Source organism: Amblyraja radiata, chromosome 10, assembly GCF_010909765.2.
Source record: "Amblyraja radiata isolate CabotCenter1 chromosome 10, sAmbRad1.1.pri, whole genome shotgun sequence".
NCBI lineage: Eukaryota > Metazoa > Chordata > Chondrichthyes > Rajiformes > Rajidae > Amblyraja > Amblyraja radiata.
Window position 1 is genome coordinate 66,039,206 of NC_045965.1, and position 27,317 is coordinate 66,066,522.

A 27,317-nucleotide genomic window follows, 5' to 3' on the forward strand; every position below is an offset into this window, starting at 1 on the left:
TTCTCGGACAAACCTGAGGTCATCCACTTGCTTCTCCAGTTCCCCAACACGGTCCTTCAGGAGCTGTACCTGGATGCACCTCACATTTGTAGCAGCCAGAGGCACCAGCAGTGTCCTTGACCTCCCACATACTGCAAGCATCACACTGAATCAGCATGCCTGACATCTCCTTCTTTCGTCTCTCCCTCTCCAGCATTTTGTGTAGCCTCCTCTCCTAAGACTTTCCAGCCAAAGACTCACACTTTTCTCGCAGGGCACTCCCCTCACTGCCGCTCCCTAAGAGCCGTCTTGCTTATATTGACTGATAAATTGCCTAATTTACCAATTTACAAACCAAATTCCTCAGCTTTCAATTTTTTCCCCCTCTGACACTTCTAATTCTCCTCCCACTTGGGTTAGAGCCAATCAGTGTTTTCTCCTGCTGCTCTTTGTTGCTGTTGCTTCCAAATCCACAGGAGCTCTGAGCAAAGTCTGCCTGTGCTTTGCCTCTCCTTTTCAACTGTTTTCCCCCTCTGACTCACTTCTGACTCTCCTCCCACTTGGGCTAGAGCCAATCAGTGTTTTCTCCTGCTGCTCTTTGTTGCTGTTGCTTCAAAATCCACAGGAGCTCTGAGTAAAAGCTTCTTCTTGCCATTGAATACAGCGTAGGTTCACCAAGTAAAAACCCGGGATTGCAGGACTGACATATGATGAAAGAATGGATCGACTGGGCTTGTGTTCACTGGAATTTAGAAGGATGAGAGGCGATCTTATAGAAACATAGATTTCTCAAGGGATTGGACAGGTTATAGTCAATAGACAATGGATGCAGGAGTAGGCCATTTGGCCCTTCGTACCAGTACCACCATTCAATGGGATCATGGCTGATCATCCCCAATCATTACCCCATTCCTGCCTTCTTCCCATATCCGCTGACTCCGCTATCTTTAAGAGCCCTATCTAGCTCTCTCTTGAAAGTATCCAGAGAACCAGCCTCCACCACCCTCTGAGGCAGAGAATTCCACAGACTCACACCTCAGTGTGAAAAAGTGTTTCCTCACCTCCGTTCCAAATAGCTTACCCCTTATTGTTAAACTGTGGCCCCAGGTTCTGGACTCCCCCAACATCGGGTTAGATGCAGTAAAAGAATCCCAGATGTTGGAGCAGTTCAGAACCAGGGGTCACAGTTTAAGAATAAGTGGTAGGCCATTTACGACTGAGATGAGGAAAAATGTTTTCACCCAGAGAGTTGTAAATCTGTGGAATTCTCTGCCACAGATTCTGCAGTATAATATAGATAAATATAGATAAATGTGAGGTTATCCACTTTGGCGGCAAAAACAAGGGGGCAGATTATTATCGCAATGGAGTTAGGTTAGGTAAGGGGCAGGTGCAGCGAGACCTGGGTGTCCTTGTACACCAGTCACTGAAAGTTGGCATGCATGTGCAGCAGGCAGTGAAGAAAGCTAAGGGAATAGCTTTCAGTGAAAGCTAAGCCTTCATAACAAGAGGATTTTAGCATAGGAGTGAAGAGGTTCTTCTGCAGTTGTATAGGGCTCTGGTAAGACCACATCTAGAGTATTGTGTACAGTTTTGGTCTCCTAATTTGAAGAAGGACATCCTTGTGATTGAGGCAATGCAGCGTAGGTTCACGAGATTGATCCCTGGGATGGCGGGTCTGTCATATGAGCAAAGAATGAAAAGACTAGGGTTGTATTCACTGGAGTTTAGAAGGATGAGGGAGGATCTTATAGAAACATGTAAAATTATAAAAGGACTGGTCAAGCTAGATGCAGGAAAAATGTTCTCAATGTTGTGCAAGTCCAGTACCAGGGGCAATAGTCTTAGAATAAAGGGGAGGCCATTTAAGACTGAGGTGAGAAAAAACATTTTCACCCAGAGATGTGAATTTGTGGAATTTCCTGCCACACAAGGCAGTGGAGGCCAAGTCACTGGATGGATTGAAGAGAGAGGTAGATAGAGCTTTAGGGGCTAATAGAATCAAGAGATAAGAGAGAGTTAGATAGAGCTTTAGGGGCTAATAGAATCAAGGGATATGGGGAGAAGGCAGGCACGGGTTATTGATTGGGTATGATCAGCCATGATCACAATGAATGGCGGTGCTAGCTCAAGGGGCTGAATGGCTTCCTACCGCACCTAGTTTCTATCTATCTATCTATCTATCTATCTATCTATCTATCTATCTATCTATCTATCTATCTATCTATCTATCTATCTATCTATCTATCTATCTATCTATCTATCTATCTATCTATCTATCTATCTATCGAGGGAAATTCACTGGTTGACTTCAAGAGAGAGTTAGATTTAGCTCTTAGGGCTAACAGAATCAAGGGATATGGGGAGAAAGCAGGAAAGTACTGAATTTGGATGATCAGCCATGTTCATATTGAAGAGCGGTGCTGGCTTGAAGGATGGAATGGCTACTCCTACACATATTTGCTTTGTTTCTATAAAGCTCAGTGGTCTGGCATTGATAGTAATAGCCTTAATGACTCATCTCCACAATAATCAACCAATACAAGTTGATTTATTTTAGTTTAGAGAAACTAAGTACATCCGTGGTTAGGACGGAACCCGAGTCTCTGGCGCTGTAAGGCAGCAACTCTACCGCTGCGCCACCGTGCCGCCTCAAATCATGACCTGTCCATGTGCCTCCACAGATGCTGCCTGGCCCGCTGAGTTCCTCCAGCGCTTTGTGCTTTTGCTCAAGGACAAATTGTGGGAGATTCCACGCAGTATCAAGTCTGCTCTGTCATTCAATCATGGCTGATCTATCACTCCCTCTCAACCCCAACTCCTGCCTTCTCCCCATAACCTCTGACACCTATACTAATCAAAAATCAGCCTATCTCTGCCTTAAAAATATCCATTGACATGGCCTCCACAGCCGTCTGTGGCAATTAATTCCACAGATTAATCACCCTCTGACCAAAGAAATTCCTCCTCATTTCCTTTCTAAAAGTACATCCTTTTATTCTAAGGCAGTGCTTTTTGGCCCTGGACTCTCCCACCAGTGGAAACATCCTCACACACCCACTCTATCCAGGCCTTTCACTATTCGGTACGTTTGGACTCACCTCGACTGGGTAGCGTTTTCTTGCGGACAGAGGCCGGCAATGGGTAGGTTCCGGGCAGTGACAATCTTCGATACAGGAACTGCTTGTGACCCATAGTGCAAGCACAGCCAGAGACAAGAGTCCTGCCACACTCCTGCACATCTTCTCTTCCGAGCCTTGCTGGATACAACACACAACGGACACAGCACGGCTACTTATGTACCGAGCGGCAACACAAGATGACGTCTCCTTGGTCTATTCATATCTTGACGATGTTGCAATTGTGAAAAGCTGACGTGAGCTTCACGTTGTCAAATGTAACTTTGTCTATAACCCTCCTATATGTATCTCCTGGGCAACATTTAGTCTTGACCTTCTGTATTAATTAGAATCACAGATCAGTGGGGATTACTGAGACGTGGCTGCAGGAGGATCGGGCCTGGGAACTTACTATTCAGGGTTATACATCCTATAGAAAGGACAAGCAGGTGGGCAGAGGAGGTGAGGTTTGGAATTCAGTCTTTGCTGGTGAGGTTTGGAATTCAGTCCCTTGCGAAGGAAGACTTAGGGACTGACGTGGTAGATTGAGTTGAGGAATTGCAAAGGCAAGAAGACACTAATTGGTGTTATCTACAGACCCCCAAATAGTAGCCTGGATGTAGGGTGTCAGTTGCAGCAGGAGTTAAATCTGGCATGTAACAAAGGTAATGCCACTGTGGTGATGGGGGATTTCAATATGCAGGTAGAAGGTGAAAATCAGGTTGGTTCAGGACCCCAAGAAAGAAAGTTTGTAGAGTGTCTCCGAGATGGATTCTTAGAGCAGCTTGTAATGGAGCCAACCAGAGAAAAGGCAATTCTGGATTTAGTGTTGTCTAATGAACCAGATTTGATAATAGAACTCGAGATAAAGAAACCGCTTGGAGGTAGTGATCATAATATAATTTTACTTCGGAGTCACGTGAGTGACTACGTGAAGACCACGCCAGCATGCATGCGCGTCATATCGTTTAACGCATTGCGCAGCGACTGGCGGGGTGAAGCGTTCCCCTGCAGCGGTAAGGTTTAAAAACGGGCCATTTCTGGGCTGGCCCCGAAGACAGGGGATTGGCTGAAGACCGCGAGTGTGCTGGGGGTGCAGGATCAACAAAAGCTGCTTGGGGTGGTCTCAAAGTTTGTGATGCCAGCGCAAATGGGACAGCCGTTACAGCCACAGCTGGCAGCAAGCATTGACTACCTTTCATTCAAGCAGCTGCAGGAACAAGTTCTAAATGAAACAACTGCCAAATATATGGCACCAGAGAATTGTGTCTCACTTAATGTTCCTGCAGTGAACAGTTCTATCTGGGGGTACATCGGTGCAGGCATCCGAACCCAAGAGGTAAAGATGCAGAAAATACTCAAGCTGTTGGTTTCGGGATTAACAGCGTTTGCTCGGTCGGTGGACAGCACAGAGATGTCAGAGACATAACAAGACGCACTGGCACTTCTCTGCTACATGCAGTTTGAAATCAACTGCCTAAGAAAAAACGCCATCCGACCTGCCTTGAACCCCAATTTTGCAGGGTTGTGTAAAACTAGCAGTACACAACCACCAATACTGCAATTTGGGGGCAACCTGTCTAAACAGGTTAAAGAGCTCAACGAAGAATGAAAAGCCATCAGGCTCATGAAGGCGACAACATCGAGCAAGACCTTACATCTCCGGCGGCAGCACCCCTACTCATCCACCAGCAGGCCACGATACCAGGAAGCTGGTGAAAGCACGAAGTTCGCACAACCAGCACAGAGGTCTTTTTTAGGCCACGGCCCAGAGTGACCTTTGTGGAAGATGCGCAAACCCCGCATTCCAGCGCCTCTACCTCCGAAGAGACCAAAGCGGAGGAAATGAACACTCCACTGGTAACCATAGAGGTAGGTGGGTCTGGTTCCTTCCAGAACATAGGGGGTAAGATCTATACTAACTGGGGGTAGGTTACACTTGTTTTGGGAGGCATGGAGGTCTATAACTTCTGACCCATATATACTACATAGTATTCAGGGATACGAAATTGAATTTATTCACAAAGACATTCCCCCAGTTCAACATGCGCCTAGCCAAATGTTTGTGCTTTCACAACAGGAAAAACTGGAAGGTCATGCAGAGCTGGGGAGGCTATATCCCAAAGGAGTAATTGAGAGATCCCAACACGACTCTTTAGAATTTGTGTCCAATATCTTCACAAAAACTAAAAAAGATGGTGGATGCCGCATCATCATTGATTTGACTAAACTGAATACGTTTGTAAAGTATATTCACTTCAAAATGGAAACCTTTGTTACTACCAAACAATTGATTTCCGAAGGTTACTTCATGGCTTGCATCAATTTAAAAGATGCATACTATTCGATACCTATACAGAAGGATCATCGCTGATATCTGAAGTTTAACTGGATGGGGCAGTTTGGCAGTATAAAGCGTTGCCTAATGGGATAACTTCAGCCCCCAGACTATTTACTAAAATATTAAAACCAGCCTTGGCGTTTCTCCGAAAACAGAAACATATTGTCATGGCATATCTCGATGATATATTAATTGTGGGGAAAACCATGGATTTAGCTAAATCAGCTACCAACCTCTTGTTTGAAAAACTGGGGTTTATCATCCATCCAGATAAATCTAAGTTGACGCCTTCTACAACTATGGATTATTTGGGGTTCACTATTGACTCTATCCACATGTCTGTAACTTTGCCAAAGGGCAAGGCAGCAGACCTAATGGAGGCCTGCAACAGCCTTGTTGTCATCAGTCAACCATCTATTCGACAAGTAGCAAGGGTGATTGGAAAACTTGTGGCAGCCTTTCCAGCCATACAGTTTGGACCTTTGCATTACCAAAATTTACAAAGAGCAAAGGTGCAAGCACTCAAACATCATGCTGGTCATTTCGACCGACCAATGCAACTAAAGCAATTTTGGAATTACAATAGTGGAGGCAAAACATACGGCATTGCTCCAGCCCCATCATTATCAGCAAACCATCAGTTCTGTTCGGTTGAAAGGAAATAGTAAAAATCGGAAAGAGCCATGGTTTTCAAGGGAAATTGGACACTTGGTTCGGAAAAAGAGGGAGATCTACAATAACTATAGGCAGCATGGAGTAAATGAGGTGCTTGAGGAGTATAAAGAATGTAAAAAGAATCTTAAGAAAGAAATTAGAAAAGCTAAAAGAAGATATGAGGTTGCTTTGGCAAATAAGGTGAAAGTAAACTCAAAGGGTTTCTACAGCTATATTAATAGCAAAAGGATAACGAGGGATAAAATTGGTCCATTAGAGAGTCAGAGTGGACAGCTATCTGCAGAGCCAAAAGAGATGGGCAAGATATTGAACAATTTCTTTTCTTCGGTATTCACCAAGGAGAAGGATATTGAATTATGTGAGGTAAGGGAAACAAGTAGAGTAGCTATGGAAACTATGAGATTCAAAGAAGAGGAAGTACTGACACTTTTGAGAAATATAAAAGTGGATAAGTCTCCAGGTCCGGACAGGATATTCCCTAGGACATTGAGGGAAGTTAGTGTAGAAATAGCAGGGGCTATGACAGAAATATTTCAAATGTCATTAGAAACGGGAATAGTGCCGGAGGATTGGCGTACTGCGCATGTTGTTCCATTGTTTAAAAAGGGTTCTAAGAGTAAACCTGGCAATTATAGACCTGTTAGTTTGACGTCAGTGGTGGGCAAATTAATGGAAAGGATACTTAGAGATAATATATATAAGCATCTGGATAAACAGGGTCTGATTAGGAACAGTCAACATGGATTTGTGCCTGGAAGGTCATATTTGACTAATCTTCTTGAATTTTTTGAAGAGGTTACTCAGGAAATTGATGAGGGTAAAGCAGTGGATGTTGTATATATGGACTTCAGTAAGGCCTTTGACAAGGTTCCTCATGGAAGGTTGGTTAAGAAGGTTCAATTGTTGGGTATTAATGGTGGAGTAGCAAGATGGATTCAACAGTGGCTGAATGGGAGATGCCAGAGAGTAATGGTGGATGGCTGTTTGTCAGGTTGGAGGCAAGTGATTAGTGGGGTGCCACAGGGATCTGTGTTGGGTTCACTGTTGTTTGTCATGTACATCAATGATCTGGATGATGGTGTGGTAAATTGGATTAGTAAGTATGCAGATGATACTAAGATAGGTGGTGTTGTGGATAATGAAGTGGATTTTCAAAGTATACAGAGAGATTTATGCCAGTTGGAAGAGTGAGCTGAAAGATGGCAGATGGAGTTTAATGCTGATAAGTGTGAGGTGCTACATCTTGGCAGGAGAAATCAAAATAGGACGTACCTGGTAAATGGTAGGGAATTGTAGAATGCAGTTGAACAGAGGGATCTGGGAATAACTGTGCACAGTTCCCTGAAGGTGGAATCTCATGTAGATAGGGTGGTAAAGAAAGCTTTTGGTGTGCTGGCCTTTATAAATCAGAGCATTGAGTATAGAAGTTGGGATGTAATGTTAAAATTGTACAAAGCATTGGTGAGGCCAATTCTGGAGAATGGTGTACAATTTTGGTCGCCTAATTATAGTAAGGATATCAACAAAATAGAGAGAGTACAGAGGAGATTTACTAGAATGTTGCCTGGGTTTCAGCAACTAAGTTACAGAGAACGGTTGAACAAGTTAGATCTTTATTCTTTGGAGCGCAGAAGGTTAAGGGGGGACTTGATAGAGGTCTTTAAAATGATGAGAGGGATAGACAGAGTTGACGTGGATAAGCTTTTCCCACTGAGAGTAGGGAAGTTTCAAACAAGAGGACATGACGAGAATTAAGGGACAGAAGTTTAGGGGTAACATGAAGGGGAACTTCTTTACTCAGAGAGTGGTAGCTGTGTGGAATGAGCTTCCAGTGAAGGTGGTGGAGACAGGTTCGATTTTATCATTTAAAAATAAATTGGATAGTTATATGGATGGGAAAGGAATGGAACGTTATGGTCTGAGTGCAGGTAGATGGGACTAGGGGAGAATACGTGTTCGGCACGGACTAGAAGGGCTGAGATGGCCTGTTTCCGTGCTGTAATTGTTATATGGTTATATGGTTATAAGGGACCGACATTTGTTTTAACTAATCTTTTTCTCTTCACATATCTATAAAAGCTTTTGCAGTCAGTTTTTATGTTCCCTGACAGTTTTCTTTCATAATCTATTTTCCCATTCCTAATTAAGCCCTTTGTCCTCCTCTGCTGGACTGAATTTCTCCCAGTCCTCCGGTAGGCTGCTTTTTCTGGCTAATTTGTATGCTTCATCTTTTGTTTTGATACTATCCCTGATTTCCCTTGTTATCCATGGATGCACTACCTTCCCTAATTTATTATTTTGACAAACTGGGATGAACAATTGTTTTAGTTCATCCATGTGGTCTTTAAATGCCTTCCATTGCATATCCACCGTCAACCCTTTAAGTGTGAGTAGTGAGTCCAGAAGCCGTGGGTCAGCGAGTAGTGAGTCCAGAATCCGTGAATCAGTGAACAGTGAGTCCAGGAGCCGTGAGTCAGTGAGTTCAGAAACCGTGAGTCGGTGAGTAGTGAGTCCAGAAGCTGTGAGTAGTGAGTCCCGAAGCCGTGAGTCAGTGAGTAGTAAGTCCATAAGCCGTGAGTAGTGAGTCCATAAGCCGTGAGTCGGTCAGTAGTGAGTGCAGAATATGTGAGTAGTGAATCCAGGAGCTGTGAGTCAATGAGTAGTGAGTCCAGGAGCCGTGAGTAGTGAGTCCAGAAGCCGTGCGTCAGTGAGTAGTGAGTGCAGAAGCCGTGAGTAATGAGTCCAGGAGCCGTGAGTAGTTAGTCCAGGAGCCGTGTCAATGAGTAGTGAGTCCAGGAGCCGTGGTAGTGAGTCCAGAAGCTGTGAGTAGTGAGTCTAGAAGCCATGAGTCAGTCAGTGAGTGACTCTGGAAGCCATGAGTTGGTCCAGAAGACGTCCGCTCCAAAGTTGGAATTTAGAAGGATCTTATAGAAACATATAAAGTTCTTCGATGATTGGACAGGGTAGATGGTAGACAGCCTCAGATATGGGGCCCAAAATTGCTCACAATACTCCAGATGCGGCCTGACCAGCTCAGCATTGCATTGTGAAACCTGTACATCTTAATCTTCTGGATCAGCATACCATGAGGGACCTTATCAAAAGCCTTACTATGATCCATGCATACAACACCCACTGCCCTACTTTAATTAATCTCCTTCATCACCTCCTCAAAAAACTCAATCAAGTTAGCGAGACATGACCTGCCACGTACACAGCTGTGCTGGCTATCCCTAATTAGCCCAAAGGTAGACACAAAATGCTGGAGTAACTCAGTAGGACAGGCAGCATCTCTGGTGAGAAGGAAGGGGTGATGTTTTGGGTCGAGACCCTTTTTCAGACCTAATTAGACCGTTCTCTTCCCAATGGGAGTAAATCCTATCACAGTGGGAGATATCAATTAAGGCACTTGAAAAGTAAGGTTTTTGTTAATAATCCTGGACACAATGTTTCTATTTCTTTGCTTTTTACCAGAGGCAATAGGGAAAAATGACCTGTTGGACCATCGTGTCAAATCATCTTGGATCGGCAACAAATTGCACGCGTTTCAATAAAGATATTTGAACGGAGTTCATTTGAAATTTAATTCTATTCTAGACGCTAGATTTTCTGCCAAACTGCCCAGCCTGCTTGAAGAAATCGAAACCAGGTTCACGCAAAGAATACCAGGATCTCAGGTAAAAGTCTTTACAAAAAAGTTCTATTCTGTTATCCAGTGAGTAAATCCCCAGGACCTGATGGGATCTTTCAACTTTAGACTTTAGAGATACAGGTGTGGAAACAGGCCCTGTGACACTTTCCTGCACACTATGTACATTTACAATTTTACAGGGTAATGTACATACAAACCTGTACGTCTTTGGATTGTGGGAGGAAACTGGAGTGCCCGGAGAAAACCCACGCAGGTCATAGGGAGAACATAGAAACTCTGTACAGACAGCATCTGTAGTCAGGATCAAACTCAGGTCTCTGGCGCTGCGCCTCTGTGCCGCTCAAAATCTATCGCAGATTATTGAGAGAGGCAAGAGAGGAGATGGCGACAGTCTTGACAAAGACCATTGCGTCTTCTCTAGGTATAGGCAAGGTCCAATGTTGTTCCTTCTTTTAAGAAGGGAACTGGAGAGAATCCAGGGAATTCAACCCCCCCCCCCCCCGACCATACTCTGCTGGAAATGTCTTCAGAGCGAACATTGACCATGTTTGATAACGGAATGCAATCCAATGTGTTTTCATTTCCAATGTTATTATCTGTTTTAATCCATAAAGATGGATTAATTAAATTGTGAACACGTGAAACATTAAAACTGCAGTGTTCGATTGTCACTGCTACCGTTGACACATTATTACAGAATTCATTTAACGGCAAATCAATGCTCTTTATATGGAGTATCAGTACTGTAGTTGTTTAATGAGCAACATTCACAACTATACATTGGATTTATCCAGATTTTACTTCTACAGTCGGTTACACACATCACAAATTTGGTCCGGAGATATTTCAGTCGAAATTTTAATGTTAATTCTGAGGTGGGAATTATGGGAACAGCATTTATCAATAATTTTTTTTAAATCTGGTGCGTACAAACTGGGTATCTTCATTACTGTTCACAGCACATACGTCTAATCTGAATGTCCGGTAATGTGGCACTTTGACACCTTTAAACATATTACCAAAAGAACATTTGCTGCAGTTATGTCCTTTGGCCATCTCTTGTCAGTTAGTGTGATGTTTAATCTGTCAGATGGGTATAGTCGGTTTTAACAGCTATTATCATAAATTGCCTTTAGAAATTTCCTTACAACCTATATATTTTATTATGGATAAATTATGTGGGAAGCCAGAGTGTTTCTGTACCAATAGCAATAACGACTCATGCTATAGCCATGTCATGATAATTTTCGGTCTTTCACAGAAAACATGCTTGCATCAATCTGTAGTGTGCATGGTTAAGCATATATGTTACCATGGTCCAGGATTTATTGACACAGGTTGATCATACGCTGAATAATCCAACCACATTTTTGTTTGGAAGTGGAAAGAAATAATAGAAATTGCATTAATTGCAATGTGTAAAAAGAGTTGAGATATTGTATTATAATTTTGCTGCATGCCATAGTGGTATATATCGTGTCTTGATTGGTGAATATGTTTAATTTGTGACTTTATTTCAAGCAGAAATAATATGTGAATGCTTCATTGAGCATAATTCCGACTGGTAGCTACGCACTTCGTCTGAGCATATAAATGACCACCTAAACTGTCATTTGGCAACTGAAAAAGCTGGCTAGGTTGCCTGGCTGGCAACAGGGAAAAAAAGTTAAGTGTGAGCCCTGATATAACTGAGTTTTGTTCCTGCAGGACAGTGGGTCAGCTAGGAACTGCCTGGGGAGTGAGGTAAAATGAACAAACAGACTTCTAAGAACAGGAGGAAAACAACGGAAGGTAATGTAGCTCCCCAGGGAAAGGGTGACCAACTGGGAAGAATTGACACTGTCCTGCCCCTTAAAGACACTTGAGGAGACCAGCACTTCCTAGCAACAGACCCCAACGATGAAAAGGAGAAGGAAAGGACCTACCCTAGTGCCTAACTTCAGAGTACCTGGCTACCAGAAAGATAAAAGGAAGGATAAAGAAAAGAAGAATGAGAGATACTTCAAACATCACCAAATGAGATAACATCAATACCTTGCAATGACTTTTGGGACAGACCGCACTCTGAAGAATTGTTTTCGAAGAAAATATTTCTCTGTGGTCTGGGGCAGAACACCTGAATTGCATCTAAATTATGGGATTTAGAAATAAATTTATAAATTTTGGATTCGGTCTCAAAATCGGGTGGCGATGAATTGGAGAGACTTTAAAATTTGTTAATTTGGAATAGACTTGTGGAATCTGGCTTAGGACTAATTGGAATTTGATTATTAATTGACATTGTTATCATATCGTCCTCAGAAAGGCAGACAAAGATGGAAAAGATTGTTCAAAGGGCTCCAACAAGGATGGAACTTGAAAAGATCTGGTAATATGGAATTACTGAGGGAATATGTGAGTAATTAGAATTGAAAGTGAAAAATTGGAATACAATTGGAACTTAAAACAAAAAGTGGAATTGGAATATGATTGGATATGGTCAAAAGAGGAACTGTGAGCAACAGGGCTTCTCTTTGAGAGACCGGATTAAGACAGTATCCAGTGGTTGGGAATTATAAGAACAAGAACCCCTAAACAAAAAGCCAATAAAATAGAATACAACGAAGCCAATAGAATAAAAGCGAGAACCCCTAGACAGAGAACGAAGCCAACTTAGTAAAAGTAAAAATAACATAATAGAAGCTAACGTAATAAGAGTTAATAGAATAGGGAACCGGCATGGTGGAGAGTTAGCATAGTAACTAGTTAACATTAGTAGAGAGTACATAAATAAGGGAAAATGAAGGACAGACTTGGTTAACTGCAGGGGGGAAACTTGGATTGTATTGGGAGTAGCAGTCGACGTGTATTCGCCCGTTAGATTTGAATTGTTTAACCCTTGATGATAAAGAGGCTTGTATTATCAAATAAATTGTCCCTGGATTTGGCATTTTTGATTGGACTTCGGATGAAATAGTAAAATAAATTGTTTGTTTAAATTTGAACAGATGGGAATTCCACAGGAAATGGAAAGGAATTGTATTATCGGCTACAATACTGTGGAATGAAGAAGAAGAAATGGGAGGTAGACAAAATTGCTGGAGAAAATCAGCGGGTGCGGCAGAATCTATGGAGCGAAGGAAATAGACAACGTTTCCGGCAGAAACCCTTCTTCAGTGTGATGTAGGGTGGGGGGGAAGAAGAGGAGCCAGAGGGCTGAGGGAGAGCTGAGAAGGGGAGGAGACAGCAAGGGCTACCGGAAATTTGAGAAGTCAATGTTCAGGCCACCGTGATGCAGACTGCCCAAGCAGAATATGAGGTGCTGCTCCTCCAGTTTCCGGTGGTGCTCACTCTGGCAATGGAGGAGGCCCAGGACAGAAAGGTCGGATTTGGAATGGGAGGGGGGAGTTGAAGTGCTGAGCCACAGAGAGATCAGGTTGATTAATGCGGACTGAGCGGAGGTGTTCGGCGAAACAATCGCCAAGCCTACTCTTGGTCTCACCGATGTAGATCAGCTGACATCTAGAGCAGCGGATGCAATAGATGAGGTTGGAGGAGGTGCAGGTAAACCTCTGTTGCACCTGGTACGACTGCTTGGGTCCTTGAATGGAGCCGACGGGACAGGTAAAGCGACACAAGTAGCATATCTTGCGGTTGCAAGGGAAAGTGCCCGGGGAGGGGGTGGTGCGGGTGGGAAGGGAAGAATTGACCAAGAAGTTACGGAGGGAGCGGTCTTTGCGGAAAGCAGACAGGGGGGGAGATGGAAAGATGTGGCGAGTGGTGGGGTCACGTTGGAGGTGGCGAAAATGTCGGAGGACTATTTGTGGTATGTGACGGCTAGTGGGGTGGAAGGTGAGGTCTAGGGGGACTCTGCCCTTGTTGTGAGTGGGAGGATGGGGAGCGAGAGCAGTGTTGCGGGGTATTGAAGAAACCCTGGTAAGAGCCTAATCTATGGTAGGGGAGGGGAACCCCCATTCCCTGAAGAATGAGGACATTTCCGATGCCCTGGGTGTGGAACACCTCATCCTGGGAGTAGATGCGGCGTAGATGGAGGAATTGGGAGTAGGGGATGGAGTCCTTACAGGAAGCAGGGTAGGAAGAAGTGTAGTCTAGATAGCCATGGGAGTCAGTGGGTTTACAGTGGATGTCGGTCAAAAGTTTATCACCTGCAATGGAGATTATGAGGTCAAGAAATGGTAGGGAAGTGTCGGAAATGGTCCAGGTGTATTTGAGTGCCAGATGGAAGTTAGTGGCGAAGTTGAGGAAGTTAGTGAGTTGTGTGTGGGTGCAGGAGGTAGCGGAGGTAGAGGTCGGGGATGGGGCCCTGGTACGTCTCGAACAAGGATTGTTCGACGCACCCTACAAAGAGGCAGGCATAGCTGGGGCCCTTCCGCGTGCCCATAGCTACACCTTGTGTTTAGAGGAAATGGGAGGAGTCAAACGAGAAGTTATTAAGGGTAAGGAGGAGGAGAGTATCAGTGGACGGGTATTGGTTGGTTCTCCGGTCGAGGAAGAACCGAAGGGCTTTGAGATCATCCTGGTGGGGGATGGAGGTGTAGAGTGACTGGACGTCCATGGTGAAGATGAGGGGATGGGGGCCTAGAGAATGGAATGCCTGGAGACGACGGAGAGTGTCTGAGGTGTCTTGAACATAGGTACGGAGGGATTTAACCAGGAGGGATAGGATGGAGTCGAGGCACATGGAAATAAGTTCGGTAGGGCACGAACAGGCAGAGACAATGGGTCTACCAGGACAGTCAGGTTTGTGGATTTTTGGGTGAAGGTAAAATCGGGCAGTGCGGGGCTGGGGAATTATGAGGTTGGGGGGGGGGCAGGGAGCCGGAGTTGATGAAGTCAGTGATGGTGCTAGAGATGGTGGCCTGGTGCTCGTCAGTGGGGTCATGGTCCAGGGGTAGGTAGGAGGAGGTAACCGAGAGCTGGCGCGTGGCCTCAGCTTTGGAGAGATCAGCACGCCAGAATACCACGGCACCTCCCTTGTCGGCGGGTTTGATAACCCAGTCTGGGTTGTTGCGGAGTCGATGGCAGTATGTTCAGGGGGTGAGAGATTGGAGTGAGACAGGGGAGTGGAGAAGTTGAGGCGGTTGATGTCCCGCCGGCAGTTTTGAATAAAAAATTCTAAAGCCAGAAGATCATGAGGGGGGGGTCGACGAGGAAGGGGTCTGTTGGAGATGGGACAAGGGATCAACAGTGGGGGGGGGGGGGCGGGGACTCGTTCCCATGGAAGAACGCTGCGAGGCGAAGGCGACGGTAGAAGAGCTCCAAGTCGTGGCGGGCGTGGAACTCATTGAGGTGGGGACAGAGGGGGACAAAGGTGAGACCTCTGCTGAGGACCGACCATTCGGTATCAGAGAGGGGAAGGTTCGGGGGAATGGTGAACACCCAGCAAGGATGGGGGTTGGGCTCAGAGGAAGGCAGGTAAGTGGACTGGGGTCAAGGCAATGTCTGGTGGGGGGGTGGTGGGTGGTCAGGGAGGGGGGGGGCATGAAGACTGTAGTGTAGGTGGGGAAGAGCAGGGGCCACATAGTATGAGGGGAATGGGGAAGACGTAGTGGAACAGCCACTGAGGTTACCAGGGTTTGGGGGACTTGCACTAGGACCTAGTGCAGTCAAACCCGGGGGAGTGGGAATCAGCAGTCCAGTACTGAGTCCAGGCTGCAGGTAAGGCGACGGCTGCGGGCTGCTGGAGGGCGGTGGAGTGCCGAGGGTCGGCGGAATAGATGGCGGGAGTCCGCGGGCAGTAGAGTCCGGATCGGCGGGCGATGTGTGGGAGGATGGTGGGTGGGGCGGCGAGGCTCGACGCGTTCGGTGCGGCGGAACAGTCAGTGTGCCCCGGTGTGGTGGCCATGTTCGGTGGGTCCGGTGCGGTGGCCGTGTTCAGTGGGCCCCGGTCTGGCGGCCATGTTTGGTGGGTCCAGTGGGACGGCAATGTTAGATGGGCCCGGTACAGCGGCGTGTTCGATGGGCACAGTGAGGCAGCGAGGGGGAGAAAGTCCGAGTTACCGGTGAAGCAGCGAGGCTGGGCGTCATCGGTAGGCAGAAGGTTGGCGGCAGTATCGACGTGGAGGTCGGTGAAGGCGGCGTCCTGGTAAGTGCTGGGGCTGCTCCTCGTGGCCAAGATGGCATTGTGGGACTCGGGCAGGAGGCGTGGGCATTGAAGAAGAGATGAGCATTGAGATGGGTGTAAGAAGAAATGGGCATTGAAATTCAAAGTAGTAAATTGAAGGCTGAGACTGAATTTGGTTAAATTGGAACATTTATTTTTCCTGTCACCAGACATACATAGTAACATCGTGTGGAGAAGAAGGAGATTCCATGTCGATCCTAGAATAATAGATAGTAGGTTTGGGAACAGAGAGGCATATAGATAATAGAATTGGGTTAGTTTCAATGGGAATAGTGAGTGTATGGGAAGGTACAAGTTCATAATGGTAAATTGCTTTGTCCCAAGTTTCTTGGGGTTTTTCTAGGTTATAGGTTCGACTGTGGAAGGTGATGGGCAGGAACACGGATGGAGGGAATTTGCGCCCATGAAAACTCGGGAGGTGAAGACTCTTCAGACAGGACTTGTGAAGTCATGCCCATGTAAACACGGGATGCTTTACACGGTTCTGAGAAGATAGGCAAGGCAAGGCAAGGCAACTTTATTTATATAGCACATTTCATACACGAGGCAGACTCAAAGTGCTTCACATAAAAACATGTGATACAATAAAATGAAATAATAAAATGAAATAAAATAGAAGAATTACAAGAAAATAAAAGAAAAGTTGAAAATGCATTATAAAAAGTGCAAAAGTTAAAAGTGCAATGTAGTTAAGATTTAGATGAAAGCTAAAGTAAACATAAAAGTTTTCAGTCTTGTTTTAAAAGTGGTCAAAGTTGAGGCAAGTCTTAAATCTTCAGGGAGTTTATTCCTGCTATTTGTTGCATAGTAACTAAATCCTGCTTTCCCATGTTTTGTATTTACTCTGGGAATCACTAACAGATTGGTCTCAGAAGATCTTAGCGGTCTAGAAGGCTTATATGGTGGAAGCATGTCAGTGATATACTTTGGTCCTAAACCATGTAGTGATTTATAGGTGAGCAGCAGGATTTTGAAATCAATTCTCTGACATATAGGGAGCCAATGTAAAGATTTAAGAATTGGTGTAATGTGTTCACATTTTTTGGTCTTTGTTAGAACTCTAGCAACAGCGTTCTGAACAAGCTGTAGCTGCCTGACAGTTTTTTTCGGAAGACCTGCAAGGAGACCGTTACAATAATCTAGCCTACTAGTAATAAAGGCATGTACAAGTTTTTCTAAGTCTTGAGCTGACATGAGTCCTCTTAATCTTGCTACGTTTTTGAGGTGATAATAGGCCGATTTTGTTACTGATTTGATGTGACTGTCGAAATGTAAATCTGAATCCATAATAACCCCGAGATTTCTGGCTTTGTTTGAAGGTTTCAGGGACAGAGAGTGAAGGTGTTGGGTTACTTTAAGCCTTTCTTTTTTTAGCACCAAAAAGATACATCATCTTGTGTTACTGATTGATGGGTAATGTACAGCACACAGATGTATGTCTGGTTAGCTGATTACTAAGTCACTTTAGTTATCATTTATGATGGGTTATCATAATGATAAAAGGAAGGAATATTAATCCTGGCTAAATTGGACCAGTCAGGACTTCAAAATGGGGTTAAGCTTCAGGGTTTGCTGGGAGATTTGGTTAAATTGGGATTGCTCTCTGCAGAGCTGGGACAGGCTGTGAGAGGTGCCAGAGAGTCTGGAGCTTAGATATAATTTGCAAGCAAAGAATAGGAAACCTTGTCAATCTGATACTAAATGCATAGAATGGATTGGGTAGCTGCAAACCAGACCTACACTTTGTAAATAGCTGGTAAATAATGTTGCAGAATCTGACTCTGATGAATGTTTATTGGATGGGGTGTTAATCCTTGTCTGACAGTTCTGGTAATCAGGATACATTTAGCTAAATTGACTTAATTCGAAGTCCGTTGTGAATACAATGTATTGAACTGTTATATCATTGGGTTAGGGAAACCGCACCGAACCGGACCCACCGAACATGGCCACCACACCGGGGCACACTCACCGTCTACTGCAGTGAAGTAAGCGAATGGTATGTTAGCATTCATAGCAAAAAGGATTTGAGTATAGGATCAGGGAGGTTCTACTGCAGTTGTACAGGGTCTTGGTGAGACCACACCTGGAGTATTGCGTACAGTTTTGGTCTCCTAATTTGAGGAAAGACATTCTTGCCATAGAGGGAGTACAGAGAAGGTTCACCTGACTGATTCCTGAGATGTCAGGACTTTCATATGAAGAAAGACTGGATAGACTCGGCTTGTACTCGCTAGAATTTAGAAGCTGGAGGGGGGTTCTTATAGAAACTTACAAAATTCTTAAGGGGTTGGACAGGCTTGATGAAGGAAGATTGTTCCCGATGTTGGGGAAGTCCAGAACAAGGGGTCACAGTTTAAGGATAAGGGGGAAATCATTTAGGACCGAGATGAGGAAAACATTTTTCATACAGAGAGTGGTGAATCTCTGGAATTCTCTGCCACAGAAGGTAGTTGAGGACAGTTCATTGGCTATATTTAAGAGGGAGTTAGATGTGGCCCTTGTGGCTAAAGGGATCAGGGATATGGAGAGAAGGCAGGTACAGGATGCTGAGTTGAATGATCAGCCATGATCATATTGAATGGCGGTGCAGGCTTGAAGGGCCGAATGGCCTACTCCTGCACCTATTTTCTATGTTTCTATGCATTTCGTTGTCTCTGTACTGTACACTGCACAATGACAATAAAGTTTGAATCTGAATCTGAATCTGATGTCTGTTATGTATGGTGTTAATTGATATTTGTAATTGGGTGATTAAGAGACAACTCCCATGTGGTTTGTCCCTCAGGTTCGCGGGGCATATAGTGGCTCAGGGTCAATCTACTAGAGGAACGCTCGGGACCGTGTACCCTTCTGGAGTGTCTCTGTCTGCGGGAGGCCTAGAGGGCTTAAACAGATAGACACAGGATCGAACCCTCGGTGGGGATAGGTACAGTGTGTGATCTGTGACGCGCTTTTGGTAAAATAAAGTTTGGTTATTCAAGTGCTTGATTCCGTGTTTTTACTGAAACTAGACTGGGGGATAGCTTAGAAACAAGCAATTATCATGATTAGCCTCACTCTGACAATGGAGGAGACCTAGGATAGAAAGGTCTGTAGGAATGGGAAAGAGAGTTAAAGTGTCCAGCAACCAGGAGATCAGGTAGGTTCAGGCAGACTGAGCGAAGGTGTCCAGCAAAAATATCGCCCAGTCTACGTTTGATCTCGTCAATGTATAAGAGTCCACATTTGGAACAACGGATACAGTAAATGAGATCAGAGGAGGTGCAAGTGAATCTTTGCCTAACCTGAAAGGACTGTTGTGGTCCCTGGACAGAGTCGAGGGAGGAGGTATAGTGACAGGTGTTGCATCTCCTGCAGCTGCAGGGGAAGGTTCCTTGGGAGGGGGTGGTTTGGGTGGGAAGGGATGAGTTATATAGTTATATTGTTTTTATTCAGTGGATAATAATTCCTTGTTTAGACAAAGCACTAATTCCCAGATCTGCATTAATATTTTAATTGTGTGTGTGTTCCGTGTTAGCTCACTCAAAAGCAAGTTTAATTGCAAAGTGTAATGGTCACATTTGATGACAATGAAATGACCGTAAGCTTGGCGTTTCTCTCAGGGAGGGCAGAGAGCATTCCACATCTCCTCAGTTTTCATCGCAGCAATAGGATCAGAACTATAGTTGACAAAATTTGCATCCAACATGCCAATGCCTCCCAGCTGGAACTTCTTCAAGAAAGTCGTCCTCCATGAAATGCTCTCTGGATCATCGTACCAGACCTCGTGGAATGTCTTACCATTCTGTTGTGGAAGCAAAGAGTGGACTTAGCTTGGTTCAGTGCACTGACTGAGAAACACTGCTGGATTTCATTAACAAAATAGTGCAGTCCATGACAATAAAAACAAAGTGCTGGAGTAATCAGAGGGTAAGGCAGCATCTCTGGAGAAGGTGGATAGGCGGCATGAAGGAAGCAACTGCAGATGCTGGTTTAAACCGAAGATAAACACAAAAAGCTGGAGTGACTCAACGGGTCAGATAGCATATGTGGAGAAAAGGAATAGGTGACATTTGGCGCAGTCTGAAGAAGGGTCTTGACCTGAAATGTCACGTTGTAGCGGCACCTACTGCTGCTCGCAAGTATCGAACCCTGCGGTTGGAATCCGCGCGCACGTGACTCTGGGAGGGGTCGTGGTTTCGCTCGGTTTTCAGGGCGCTGTGAGACCACCGTTGTGGTCAGTTGTGTTTTCAGTGGCAATTGTCAAGACTGTGATCGGTGAATCACATTGTGAATAAATTTGATTCAAATCAACAGGAGTTAGACGGTAAGAACAATTATCATTGTAGCAGGATAATTGCCTTCCATTTAGCGTCACGGGCACCCAGCAGAATACGGTCAGTCTCAGACTGCCCTCGTTTTGGCCCAATCAGCCCAGGTATGGTTAGCTCATGTGGATGCTCAATTCCACCTGCACCACATCGTCATTGACGAGACGAGATATTTCCACGTGGTGGAGGCCCTGCCGCCGGAGTCTGCCTCCCAGTTGCTGCCCTACCCAACAGACCCACACCTGCAACGGCCAAGTACGACGACCTCAAGGCTCTGTTGCTGCACACGTTCGGGCTCAGTCGTCGTTACCCTGCCGCAAGAATCCTTCACATGGATGGCATAGGCGATCGAATACCCTCCGCCCTGATGGCCTGGATGCTGGCTTTGATGGATGGGCACCACACCTGCCTGCTTTTTGAGCAGGCTTTCCTTGAGCAGATGCCAGATGATGTCTGTCTGATGCTCGCCGGCGCTGGCTTCAATGACGAGGAGACAGTTCTAGGAGAGTCGACGAACTGTGGATGACACGGCACCAGGAGGTCTGCGCTTTCAGCCCCGGCATCGCCGGCTTCACTACCGCCACAGCGGCTACGCGAGGAGCGCCGCAGGCCCCCTCTGTGGAGTTGTCGCAACGCCCCAAGACCTGTAGTAGTCGCCATTGGTACTACTATCACCTCTGTTTTGGCGTGGAGGCTCGACGCTGCCGAGCACCCTTTCAGTTTCAGGGAAATGCCTTGGCCGATCGCCTGTAGAGGCGACTGCGAATGGCCCAAACGAACGCCTCTACGTCCGTGACCACCACACTGGCCGCCTTTTCTTCATGGACTCCGGTGCCATCGTCAGCATCCTTCTCCCGACTGGCCGCGATACCCGTGCTGGTAAGATAGGCCCCGTCCTCTCGGCCGTCAACAGGAGCGACATTTGAACGTATGGTACGCGGACCCTTAATCTCACTTTCGACTCCCACCCGTACAGGTGGAAGTTCGTCGTCGCTAACATTGCCCAGCTCATCTTGGGGGCTGATTTCCTGCGCGCGTTCACCCTTATCATTGACGTGTGTGGCGGTCGTATGGTCCCGTTGTCAGACCTCTGCCCTGCCACTCCGCGCAGTTCACCCCCGCCCGGCTTGCAACCGGTCGAGGGCCCTTTCGCCTCTCTACTCCCCCAGTTCCCCAAGCTCCTCACGCACTGTTTCAGCAGGGCAGCGCCTCGTCATGGTGTAGTGCATCATATCCCTACTGAGGGCCCACTGGTACATGCCCGCGCGCGCCACCTGCCACCAGACAAGCTGCGCATTGCCCGCGAAGAGTTCCAGTTGATGGAAGACATGGGAATTGTCCGGCGGTCCTACAATCCGTGGGCCACCCAGCTCCATATGGTCCCGAAGGCATCCGGAGGGTGGAGGCCGTGTGGTGATTACAGGCGACTGAACGCTGTTACCACGGCAGCCCGTTACCCGGTGCTCCATATACAGGATTTTTTGGCCCACCTTGAGGGAGCCACTTTCTACTAGAAAGTGGACCGGGTCCGGGGTTATAATCAGCTCCCTGTCCACCTGCGCACTATGTCTTCACTACTGTTTTATTACTAATCACACTACTCATACACATTACTGCCCTAGCTGTCCGTGGTCTGTCACCGGAGCTAGAGAGCGATATCGAGGTGGGGAGGTTACAATTATACTGGTGATATGGGGAGTGGTTAGTAGTGGTGAGGTCACTATGTTAAAGGAACATGCACTAGTCTACATCCTTCCTCTTGGAAACAAAGCAGTACAGCAGTGACAGGGCGACCACGACTCATACGCTACAAGCAGTTAAACACACACACAGTCAGGCAACAGTTAAACAAATTCCCCGTAACGTACAGGCGGCTTGACCAACTGCCTGGAGCGGGTACGCAACTTGCCCTCCCCCTCCTCCGCAGGAACAACAGGAACAGGAGCGGGAGCGGGAGCGGGCGAACGAGCCGGAGATCGGGCAGGAGAGGGATGGAGCGGAGACCGGGGAGGGGAAACCAGCACAAAGGCGGGCAAAGGTGAGGGCGGACAGGCAGCAGGGGAGCGGGGCACAAAGAGCTGAGAGGGCAGAGTTCTGGGCATGCGAGGAGCGGTAGGCAGAGAGGAAGAAATCGGGGGGGAAAAAGGGGCAGCAGGAGGTGGAGCGGGCTCATTGACCAGCCGCAAATGCTGGCGGGACCGGCGGTAGATGGTACCCTCGTGGTCGACGAGGTAAGAGCGCGGCGATCCGGCAGAGCTGACGACAACCGCCAGTCGGTAGTGTCTGGAGGGGGACTGCATCCAGATGACCTGACCAGGGAATAGACGCGGAAGGGGATGGCAGGACTTGTCGTGGGAGCGTTTTTGTATTTCTTGCTTTTGGGCAATGCGCTCCTGGACGGCAGCAGGGCGGAGGACAGAAGGCACCAGGGACCGCTGGGACACAGGGATCGGAGGGCGCGTGGTGCGGGACATGAGCCGCTGAGCAGGCGAGCCCAGGGCAGGGTCTCAGGAAATGTTGCGGAGGTTGAGGAGGGCCAGGTAAAAATCCGACCGGGAAAGTCTGCAGTGCTCCAGCAGCTCCTTGGCACTGCGGACGGCGCGCTCAGCAAGGCCGTTGCTCTGCGTGTGCTCGGGGCTGCTGGTGAAATGACGAAAGTTCCAGGTGGCAGCGAAATCGCGGAACTCCGCACTTGAAAACTGGCTATCGTTGTCCGACTGCAAACTCGCTGGGGAGCCAAAGGTTGCGAAGTGGCGGCGCAGCTTCCCAATGACAGCAGCAGATGTGAGGGAGGTCAGCTGGTCCACCTCGAACCAGCTGGAGTAGGAGTCCACAAGGACCAGGAAATGCTTGCCACGCCACTCGAAGATGTCAGTGGTGACTGCCATCCATTGCAGATCGTGGGCAGGCTGTTGCAGAAGCGGCTGCCGTTGCTGATGGGGAGAGAGGCTATTGCAGGTGGAGCAGGCGGAGACCCTCTCCCGGATGTCCGGGGCCATGCACGCAGTTTCTCGTCCTGGAGACCGAACACCAGGACATCCCGGGTCATTTGATCGAGGGTCAGCGCGTCCAGGCGGCAACGCCGTGCCAGATGCCGTAGCGCGGCAATGTAGGTGTCAATGTGCTCACCGGGGCTCTGGCGCCTAGTGAAAAACTTAAATCGCTCTAGAATGCAGTTGGTGGGAATGTCGCACAGACCGGTGAACTTAGCCAAAAGACATACCGGGTCCCGAGCATCCTCAACAGCAGCGTATTCAAATGACTCCGATCGTTCCAGGGCCTCCGGGCCAGCCAAGTTGAGGAGCAGGTGTGACTGCGTCGCAGGGGTGGCATCAGGATGGGCAATCGCAATGTAGTGCTCAAAGTCGCGTCGGAAGGCAGCCCACCGATGGGCAATGTCGGAGTCAAAAACCAGCATATCAGGCTTGCGACAAGAGTTGGCCATGGTAAGGACACGGGAGAGAAACAATGAAGGGTTTTATACAAATGCGAAGCTCACTCTTATCCTTCTTTGCAGCAACAACCGTGGTGGAGACCCACCGGGTGGGATCACTCACCTCCTTGAGGATGCCCACGGCCACCATGTGGTGCAGAATCGACTCTACCTTGTCCTTCATAGCAAAGGAGATGCGGTGTGGCGGGCGAATCACAGGCTCGACACCTGGATCGACAACGATCTTGTAATTGCAGGACAGCTTGCCCAGCTCGTCGTCGAAACGATCAGGGTACTCACACAGGGGGTCCAGGAGGGTCCGCACCTGGTGGATATCGCGGTGAAAGGAGACCAAACCGAGGTCCTGGCACGCACGGGCGCCCAACAGCGTGATGTTCTCAGTGTCCAGCAGATAAAAAGTGAGGGGCCGAGAGGCCTTCAAAACCTTGCAGATAAGAGTTGCCTTCCCGACTGGTACGAGCACACCTCCCCCATAGGCATGTAGATGGGGGTTGTCGGGAGTGACCTTCTCACCAGACCTTATCTTTTTAAAGAAGCTCACTGACATAACATTGGCCACCGCCCCGTGTCGATTTTCGCTGGGAAGGTCGACCCATTCACGGTAACACGCACCGAGGGATCCGTTATCAGCGCAGGTGCACCCAACAGTGAAAAAATGCTTGATTCATCATGGGAGGAACTGGTATCAGAATCAGGGAGTTCGTCCGACTGGTACTGTGAACCGAGCGCGCTATCAGCCTCCGCAAGGTTGTTTAGCATTCTCCTGGGAGCAGGAACAGGCTTTCCACAGGAGCGACATGCGGCAGAAAAATTATTTAACTTGTTTGTTTCCAAGGGGAAGGGAACTGGGCGAAAAGTAAATAAAACCGGATAAACAGGAGGCGCAAGATCCCACTTCTGACACCATGTAAAGTTTTCAAAGCGCACTATGTCTTCACTACTGTTTTATTACTAATCACACTACTCATACACATTACTGCCCTAGCTGTCCGTGGTCTGTCACCGGAGCTAGAGAGCGATCTAGAGGTGGGGAGGTTACAATTATACTGGTGATATGGGGAGTGGTTAGTAGTGGTGAGGTCACTATGTTAAAGGAACATGCACTAGTCTACACCGATGACATTCCCAAGACGGCCACCATCACCTCGACCTTTTCGAATGGCTTTGCATGCCATTTGGCCTAAGGAACGACACTCAGGCATTCCAGCGGCTTATGGACCAGGTCGGGCGGGGCCTGCCTTTTGTCTTCATTTATTTGGACGACATTCTGGTGGCCAGCGGTTCGCAGGCAAAACACATTAATCACCTTCGCCTTTTGTTCGAGCACCTGCAGGAACATGGCCTGGTGATTAACCCCACGAAGTGCCAGTTCGGCCTGCGCTCCAGTTCGTTCTTGGGGCATCGGGGTACACCACAGGGTGCTGAGCCTCTTCCCGCGAAGGTAAATGCCATTTGGGAGTTCCCTCGGCTGTTAACTGTCAAGGGTCTGCATGAGTTCACCGGTGTGTTAAATTTTTACCATCAATTTGTGCCGTCGGCAGCTGCTGTCATGCGACCCCTGGTCCGGTGCCTGGCGGGCAAGCCGCGGGAACTGGTGTGGTCAGACGTGGCAGACAAGGCGAGGGTACACCACGTGAGGGTGCTAAGGCAGCACTGGCTAATGCCATCATGCTGGTGCACCCGAGGGCGTCTGCTCCCACTGCACTCACCGTCGACGCTTCGGATGTTGCGATAGTTGCAGTGCTGGAGCAGCTGGTTGATGAACGTACGGCAGCCGACAGCTGCGGGCTCCGGAATGCAAGTACAGTGCATTCGACAGGGAACTCCTCGCGCTGCACCCAGCTATCAGACACTTCTGTTATTTCCTTGAGGGCCGCACTTTCACTGCTTTCACGGACCACAAACCACTCACATTCGCGCTGAGCAAAATCGCCGATCCGTGGTCCGCCAGGCAGCAGCGGCACCTCACCTACATATCCGAGTTCACAACTGACATTCGGCATGTGGCTGGGAAACTCAACGTCGTGGCCGACGCTTTGTCCTGTCCAGCAATGCCGTCGGTTTCAGCGCTGGACCAGGATGTCAACTATGGTGAGCTGGCAACGGCCCAACAGCATGGCAGATTATCACGATGTCGATTCTGGCCTTAGGCTAGCCGAGGTGACTTGCGGTGCCGCTGGTGTTAAGGTCCTGTGTGAAGTCTCCACAGGCAGATCCCGCCCGGTGATTCCTGTCAGTTGGCAGCAGGTTTTCGATGCGGTCCATGGTCTGGCCCATCCGTCTATTCATGCGATGTCCGCCCTGGTAGCGTCCAAGTTCGTCTGGCACGGACTCCGCAAGCAGGTGGCAGCGTGGGCCCGTGCGTGCCTTCCGTGCCAGACTTCCAAGGTTTAGCGTCACGTGCGGCCGCCCGTACAGGATTTTGCTGTGTGTGCCTGATGGCAGATTCCTGCATATACATGTACACCTGGTAGGCCCCTTGCCATATTCGCGGGCGCCACACACCTGCTTTCCGTGATGGACAGGTTTACTAGATGGCCAAAGGCTATCCCGCTATCGGATACCTCTGCGGAGGCTTGCACCCGGGTTATGGCATCCAACTGGTTTGCCCGCTTTGGGGTATCCTCCGACATTAAGAATAAGGAGTAAGCCATTTAGAATGGATACGAGGAAACACTTTTTCTCACAGAGAGTGGTGAGTCTGTGGAATTCTCTGCCTCAGAAGGCGGTAGAGGCAGGTTCTCTGGATGCTTTCAAGAGAGAGCTAGATAGGGCTCTTAAAAATAGCGGAGTCAGGGATATGGGGAGAAGGCAGGAACGGGGTACTGATTGTGGATGATCAGCCATGATCACATTGAATGGCGGTGCTGGCTCGAAGGGCTGAATGGCCTACTCCTGCACCTATTGTCTATTGTCTATCACCACAGACCGGGCCCAGTTCACCTCGTCTCACCTCGTTCACGTTGGCTCCCGTTCCTATTTCCAGGCATTGATCGGCTTCGCTGCATGTGGCAATGTCTTTGCATAATTGTGCTTATGTTTTCCTTCGCAGGGACGCTCACCACTCGCCACTGCAGCGGGTTTATGAGGGGCTGTTTCGGGTGCTGCGAACCGGAGTCTCCATGTTCACGTTGGACGTGCGTGGCCGGGAGGAGTTCGTCTCCGTCGGCCATCTCAAGCCCGCTCATGTGGACGAGGACAGCCCAATGGTAGTGGCTACACCGCGGCGTAGAGGTCGTCCGCCAGCCGTTCAGCCCTTCCCTAACACTCCTCTTCCCGGCTCTGTTTCGCAGGTACCTGTTGTTACGCCCGCCCCTTGTTCGTGGTTTTCGCGTCCTCCCCGCCCTGTTCTGCCTGTCCCTGTTGTTACGCCCGTCCCGCGTTTGCGGACCATGCGTTCGGGCTGTACCGTTTGGCTCCCGGTTCGTTTCCATACCTCGGTTTCTGGGGGGGGGGGGCATGTAGCGGCACCTACTGGTGCTCGCAAGTATCGAACCCTGCGGTCAGAATCCACGTGCACTTGACTCTGGGAGGGGACGTGTTTTTGCGCGGTTTTCAGGGCTCTGCTCTTCAGTCGTTGTGAGACCACCGTTGTGGTCAGTTGTGTTTTCAATGGCAATTGTCAAGTCCGTGATCGATGAATCACACTGTGAATACATT

At 47.9% G+C, this 27,317-nt stretch overlaps 1 long non-coding RNA gene across 1 annotated transcript; it reads right to left on the reverse strand.

Moving 5' to 3' along the window:
- Nucleotides 1–519: 519 nt before the first annotated feature.
- LOC116978060 lies at nucleotides 520–27,317 on the reverse strand. Its single transcript, XR_004413364.1, has 3 exons — nucleotides 27,306–27,317; nucleotides 11,605–11,616; nucleotides 520–623 (listed from the first exon to the last, which is right to left on the reverse strand). It is a non-coding gene; the product is annotated as an uncharacterized LOC116978060 (long non-coding RNA).